The sequence below is a fragment of the Myotis brandtii genome, unplaced genomic scaffold (assembly GCF_000412655.1).
Source record: "Myotis brandtii unplaced genomic scaffold, ASM41265v1 scaffold714, whole genome shotgun sequence".
Lineage (NCBI taxonomy): Eukaryota > Metazoa > Chordata > Mammalia > Chiroptera > Vespertilionidae > Myotis > Myotis brandtii.
The window spans coordinates 1310586-1317631 of record NW_005370809.1 but is presented as its reverse complement, the minus strand read 5'-3'; the positions used below and the strand labels follow the sequence as shown (position 1 = coordinate 1317631).

Sequence of the window (7046 nt, the reverse complement as noted above, 5' to 3'; positions counted from 1 at the left end):
TTGGAGCTTGGGGGTGAGGAGGGTAGTGGTATTGTGCCTGGGGTGGGGAGTAGAGGGGGAGGGGAAGGGAAGGGGGAAGGAAAGGTGAGGGAGTGCTCCCGGGAGGGAGAGTGCTCGCCAGAGTGTTTTCTTAACCAAGGCCCATAAGACCTGACTGCCTCCCATTTACATGCCTTTCCCTTTGGAGAAAAATTCAGCCTTGACTTTCATCCAAGGTTATGATCTTGCCCTATCCCAAATGGTCCACCATTTCAGCAACACAAATGACATGGAAACATGGCTTTCCCTTTGGAGAAAAATTCAGCCTTGACTTTCATCCAAGGTTATGATCCCAAATGGTCCATCATTTCAGCAACACAAATGACATGGAAACGTCCTAGGGACTGTGGGACCGCATTATCCAGCCAGGAGGTCGGTCATTAATGTATCCTTCAGAATGGTTTATGACAAAAAGGGGGAGGTATGGACGGAAAGGGGGCCACATGCTGAAGGACAAGCTCAGGGGAGGCCCGCATGGCAGGCCCTACACATTCAGAGACCGAAAGTAATCACATAGGATGGTCTAAACATACAAACTTCTAACTAAAAGCAAGTCATGGCAGGTATCACGCCCAGGCCTGTAGCTTCCTTGACAAAGGTCAATCTTTACCTTACGTGAGCCTGCTTTTTTTTTTTTTTTTTGTAATTTAATTCTTCATTAAGGAAATTGGATTCTTTTGTTACAACTTTTTAGATTTGTGTTTGCAAACATTTAACATGGGGAAGGGGAAACCAAGAACAGCCCACACCACCCTTTATCTTCCCCAGCTTCTGGCAGAAGCAGGACCTAGAATAGGGCTCCCGATAGGGGTTTGCACTTGAACCTTGCCTGGCTCGCGCTCCGGGACCCCAAAATGCCTTTATAACCTGGGAACCGGGCTCTGGGTAGTGTTGGGGAGCTCTGTCTTCCCCAGCTTCTGGCAGAAGCAGGACCTAGAATAGGGCTCCCGATAGGGGTTTGCACTTGAACCTTGCCTGGCTCGCGCTCCGGGACCCCAAAATGCCTTTATAACCTGGGAACCGGGCTCTGGGTAGTGTTGGGGGAGCTCTGGGTCGCCGCCTCCTAGACTGTGTTGGGGAACAGCTGGGTCGCCTTCTCCCGGACCTTGTCAGGGGAGGCCTGGACCGCAGCCACCCGGACTGCAGCGGAGAATTCCGGGGCTCGGCCTCCTGGGCAGCGTTCTTCCACAAGCCTTGTGCCCGGAGTTGGCGGTGATAGTGAGCCAAGTTCATGATCATCTCGGACACATCCTTTTGGTAAGAAGGCCGACCCAATACGAAGGTCTCAGCCTCGCCTTCAGGGTCCCACTGATGCATGCGACAGGGCCTGCGACACACACTGGACATGCGGAATGTGCTCTCCCCCTGGCGAAGATCTTCCAGCAGCCTCTCCTCGAGGTGACCTGTCTGCGGGCTCTTGAGGTACTTACTCCGTGAGGAACCAGGAGGGCGGCCTTGCGCTGTCACCCAGCACCTGGACCGGCGCCCCTCCCCGCTGCTCCAGTGGCACCAGCGTGGGAAAGCGCGTGGTGGTGGCCAGGCTGCGGCGGACACTCGGAGATGCTGGTGCAGATGCAAGTGGGCCTGGCTAGGCCGTGAGCCTGCTGTTTGTCTTTCTGCATCGAAGATAACATTCCTTTGAAATGTCAGAGTAATCTCCAGGCCTCTCAGGGCATAGTCAGTGCCCCAGAGCTGGAGACCGCAGCACCCCCCATTGTCATCTTACCCCCCAAATACTACCTTTATGTGCTATAAGTGCTAACTATCCTATACCTGTTGTAGGCAGTTAGACAGACATGAGCAGAGCAAGGACGATGGGCCAGAAAGCCCAGGATGCCCAGCACGGGGCCAAACTGGGAAAACAAGAACTTCACGCCCAGGGAGACTTTTCCTCTCCTAGCGAATGGCTGGTCATGACCTTCTCTCCCTAGAGATAACATCTAGGCCTCAGTTGTATTTCAGCTCCAGGCCCAGAAAAGCAGAAAAACCAGACAAATGACACGGTGGCAGCCCCAGGACCAGCTGCATTGACTAATGACCCTCTCCCATGGCGCTGGCCAATCAATGGAGACCATGACCCTGAAAAAGCACACCTGGAAAGCTGATGAATATTCTATCGAGACCCTCCCCTGAGACCTCCCCTAAGATGTCCACCTGCAGGAGAGATCAATGTGCTCAGGATGAAGGGCCCAGGGTAGGCTCTTCCCCAGGGGAGCATGCCCACACCCCCACACCGTTCCCTTTCCCGTCTCCCCTTTAAGGGACTTGCAACCAGGGGAGCAGTGGGGCTACCACGGAGCCACACCGGCCAGGACTGCACTTTGTCTCTTGATTGAGCTCTTTCCTTCAAGAAGACAAGAACCGAGGTCTCCTTGTCTCACAGGGAGCATACCCATCAATGTACGAGAAGGATGTGTCTCTCTGATTTACCCTTTATCCCATCTCAGCGATTTCCCCACTTTGCTTTCTCCCACCTACCCAATCTACCACCAATAAATGTCATGTAACACATCTAGTTAGGACTGTAGGGCGGTACACTCCTTAACGGCCATTTGTAAGCTTTCGCACAGGAGAACAGAGACCAGGAAAGACTCAGTGGCCACAGGAGTCAGACCACACAAGGCGTGGACACTGTCCCGGAGGCACCCGACTCACACCTGCTTTCCATCCGCATTATGAGCTCACATCTCAGCCCCCAGCCCACTGAGGACAAGTGTCCCGCCAGGGACTGCACATAGGGACGGAGCTCCAGCGTCTGTGCTGCCATCACCGACCAGTGTCCCCTTGGCTCAGGGCTGCGTAGGCCTTCCCTGTGGATAGCCCCTCCCCCACCCCTTTCCCTAAATAAGTGCAATTTTCTTTAATCACCATCAGAGATGGCTACTTAGCCTACCCCTGTGCACCATCCACCATGTTCACCTTCCACTTCTTTAAAAAAAATTTTATATATATATTGATTTCAGAGAGGAAGGGAGAGGACGAGAGAGAGAAGAACATCAATGATGAGAGAGAATCATTGATTGGCTGCCTCCTGCACATCCCCTACTAGGGATCCAGCCCGCAACCCAGGCATGTGCCCTTGACCAGAATAGAACCCGGGACCCTTCAGTCAGCAGGCTAACGCTCTATCCACGGAGCCAAACTGGCTAGGGCCACCTTTCACTTCTTAAACTCTCACAATGTCTCTTGGCCTGGCTCTTCTCGGTACGGACCAAACACCCCTTACATCTTTTTTGATTCTAATGTATAAACTAAGCTGTGAAACTGCCATTTTCTGGATCATTTCCTAAATTTATTGAGATCTTGCTTCCTGGCAATTGTCATCAGTTTGGCTCAGATAAACTCATAAAAAGTCTCTACAAGTTTGGACGTTCCTTACAGCAGCACCTACCTTCTTGAGCCTCCCTGAATCTTCATGTATTAAGCACAATAATGGTGGTGGGTGTGAGGACCAACCAAGATCATTTTTAAAGCACAAAGTCATAGTGGGCCTCAAGGAACAGTAACTGATATAGCTTGATTGAAGCCAAAGATCCACCCACTGACTGGCTAGGTTGTGACCACGCAGCCCTCTGAACACGGTTACCCTAGCCTGGTTGTCTCAGCTTCCCCAGGACCCGCCATAATTCTAGTGTGTTTCCCTGCCTGTGACCCAGGAGGGACGATTGGGGGGACAGGGCACACACAGGCGGCCTGTTTTCAGCAGCGTCCCCAGCTGGCTCAGCCACCCGCCAACCTCCAACTCACTCCAGTGTCATCTGCTGGCTCACGTGGGGGAGGAGAGGGGCAGGCGCTGGCGGGCAAGTTGCACTTTTGGGGCTGACCGCCAGGGTGCTGGGGCTCCCCCTTTAGGGGTAGGAGGGCCTTGGCTGCTCCAGGGCCACCTCTTTGGGGCGCCCCTCTCCCCCTTCCCTTTTTGGGGCGCCCCCGCATGACTAATCATGTCTCCTGGCTTCCCGTCAGGAGGGGCGGGAGAGGGCGGGTCCAGGCTAAAGAAAGCTTTTACTACGTTTGGGACAAACCTAGCATTTCTGCTGGGGGAGACCAGACAAGGAGGAAAAATGTGAGTCTAGTAAAAACAAGTTTTAGAATCTTGTTACCAGGTTACGTCCTTAGCGTGTGCATCCTTAGGCTGTAGGCAGTTAGACGTGAGCAGATCAAGGATGATGGGCCAGGGACAGGTCACCAGGAGGGAAAGGCTAGCCAGGGACCATCAACTATAGGGCGGGACCTCAACCCCAGGGCGACTTCCTCCCCTAGCAAATCGCTGGTCATGCGGTTTGGACCCCCTGACCTTTCCTCCCTAGAGATAACATCTGGTCCTCAGTGTATTTCAGCTCTAGGCCCAGATTAGCAAGAAAACCAGCCACAGCTGACCAGCTGCGTGGAATAATGACCCCCTGCCCTGGTGCCGGCCAATCAATCAATGGAGGCCACAGCCCTGACAGGACACCCTGGAAAACTGCTGACTATGCTATTAAGATCTTTCCCTAAAATCTACGCCCTTAAAACCCTTAGGCTGGAGGACCCAGTGCGCTCTCCCTCCTGGGAGCGCGCCAAGCCCATTTCTTCTAGGAATTACTTTTTCTACCTCTGTAATGTACCCAGGAAATGCTCTCTTACAGTTTTGGGTCTTGCTCTGAATTCTTCCCTAGCCAGAACCTGAACCCAGGTTTGGTCTGACCCCCACAGTCAGATATATTGTGCCAATCCCGCCGCCTACCACAGTTAGAGTTACAAGGCTCCGGGGACTCCCAGGCTGAGTGACATGCTCCCTTGTTTCACTGTTAATTTGCAAACCTTTTTTTCCCTGTGGTCAGGGGGCCACCTTTAGCCAGACGAGACTTCAGTGTGGAGAACAGTGATTCCCACCCATCCTTGTGTCCCGGGTGGGTGTGCAGAGGCCGGAACTAAGGGCTACCCAGGTTCTAAGCCGTCCAGGAGCCTGCTGGGGTGGGAGTGGGAGAGCGGCGAGGAGGGGCAATCAACTCCGTCCCTCTGTGCTGGAGGAGGGAGCAGGAGCCTTGCTTCCCAAGATGCTGTGCCCATTTACTGGGATCTGTTAGGGTCACCGAAGGAGGTACGCACGAGGCCAAAAGTGGTAAGGGGTTATAAATGTATTAGGTCCTCTGGATACCAGATGGGCTGAGCCCCCAAATGGTACCAGTACCCAGAGATGGGGAAGGCATAGGTTTTACTTATTTATTTAAAAATATTTTTAATTGATTTCATAGAGGAAGGGAGAGAGATAGAAACATCAGTGATGAGAGAGAGTCATTGATCAGCTGCCTTCCGCATGCCCCACACTGGGAATCGAGCCCACAACCTGGGCATGTGCCCTGACTGGGAACTGAACAGTGACCTCCTGGTTCATAGGTCCACACTCAACCACTGAGCCACACCAGCCAGGCTTAAAGAATTCCAGGCGGGCTTTTTCGAGGGACACTCTCTGGGTGGGTCCAGATCCTGGGAAAGTCCGGAGCGGAAAGATAATGGTCTTAGCAGTGGACTGTGGCCTAAGCAAAGGGGAATGCCAGTTGTGAAGGTCAGTTCCCAGGGGAGGGGGTATTGATTCATTATTTGATCAGACCTAACAGGGTCCTCCTAGCAAATTATCAGTGTTGGGAAGGGGAAAAAGTCTAGGTTTATTAAGCATCTATTACTTGCTTATTAATTACAGGATCTATTTTAATCTTCCCACTTATCTTTATGCCCATTTTACAGATAGGGCACACGGAGCCTCCAGGAAATTAAGTCACTTGCCCCAGGAAGACAGCCAGTAAGTAGCCAAACTGTCCAACTCTTCCACTGTACCAGTTTACCTGCCCAGCCCCTGGCTCCCCTGGGTTCCAACCCAGATTACCCTACTTTTAGTGCCAGCAGTTTGGCCGCTGAGACACTCAGATACCACCTGCCCCTTTCCCAGACTGCATTTCTTTGAAGAGAACATTTAACTTCCCCTCTTGCTCTGGTCCAGAAACTTTTAACACATGCATTGATTTCGTTTCACTGCTCACACCGCTTCCTCCTACGCGGGGCCTGGACCCTGAGGGCTGAGCCTTAATATCTCTAACTAGCCTGCTGACCAGCCCTGGACCGGGGCCTGCCTGTGTCCACGACAGGGGACCAGCCCTGGCTGAGCAGCCACGCGTGTGTGGCTGTGTAACTGGGTGCTCCCTTGCTCCTGGAGCACACGCAGACTCCGCCTCATCCTTCTGCGAGGACTCAGAGGGAGTGGGAGCTCCCCGTGCCCTGCCTCCGGCTCCCTGCGTGACCGTGGGCAAGTCACCTGAGCCTCAGGGCCTTGGTTTCCTCCTCTGGAAAGTGAGCGAGTTGGAACAGAGGAGTCCAGGGCCCGCTGACGTGATGTACGCAAGAGGGTGGCCCCTGGGTGCAGGCAGAACCACACTTGTCACTGCTGCCCCAGGCGGCCTGGTGAGGAGACTGGAGGGAGGGGAAGCTGAGCGGGCACACCCGAAGGGCCTCAGCCCGCAGGACACAGTACAGACTCGCACACCACAGGCCCACGTTTCCCATTACCCGTGGGAGGTGACCAGTCAGGGGAGGAGGAAAAAGTCCCTGCAGAGGCAGGAACCCCACCCAGGAAAAGTGACTAACCCAGTGGAGGCTGGCGCAGGGCGGACAGCTTGCCTGAGGCTGGTGAGTGCAACAGGCTGGCCAGCGGGCGTGGCTTTCCTGTCCGAGTGGTTCTGCTCGCTGGTGGATGCCGATCCTGGGGGACGGGCTGGCCGCTGGTTTAGACCCCTAGGAAGGCCCCCACCCCACCCCGGCCTGGGCTGGGCTGGACCTCGGCCTCCCTGTGGGTGCCTCTCTGGGACCCGCGGGCCTCAGCACCAGCTGGGATTGGAGCAGGGGTGGGGCAGGTGGGTGGGGCAGCCCCCGAGGAGTCAGAAGGAAGTGAGAGGCTGGGGTGGGGCAGGAAGGGAGGAAGCAGAGCTGGAAAGTAGAAGTAGAAGCCGCGCTGCGGAAAGGTGAAAGGGGGCTGG

At 54.4% G+C, this 7046-nt stretch overlaps 1 pseudogene; it reads right to left on the bottom strand.

Moving 5' to 3' along the window:
* Positions 1-972: 972 nt before the first annotated feature.
* LOC106724093 lies at positions 973-2806 on the bottom strand (annotated as a pseudogene).
* Positions 2807-7046: the final 4240 nt, after the last annotated feature.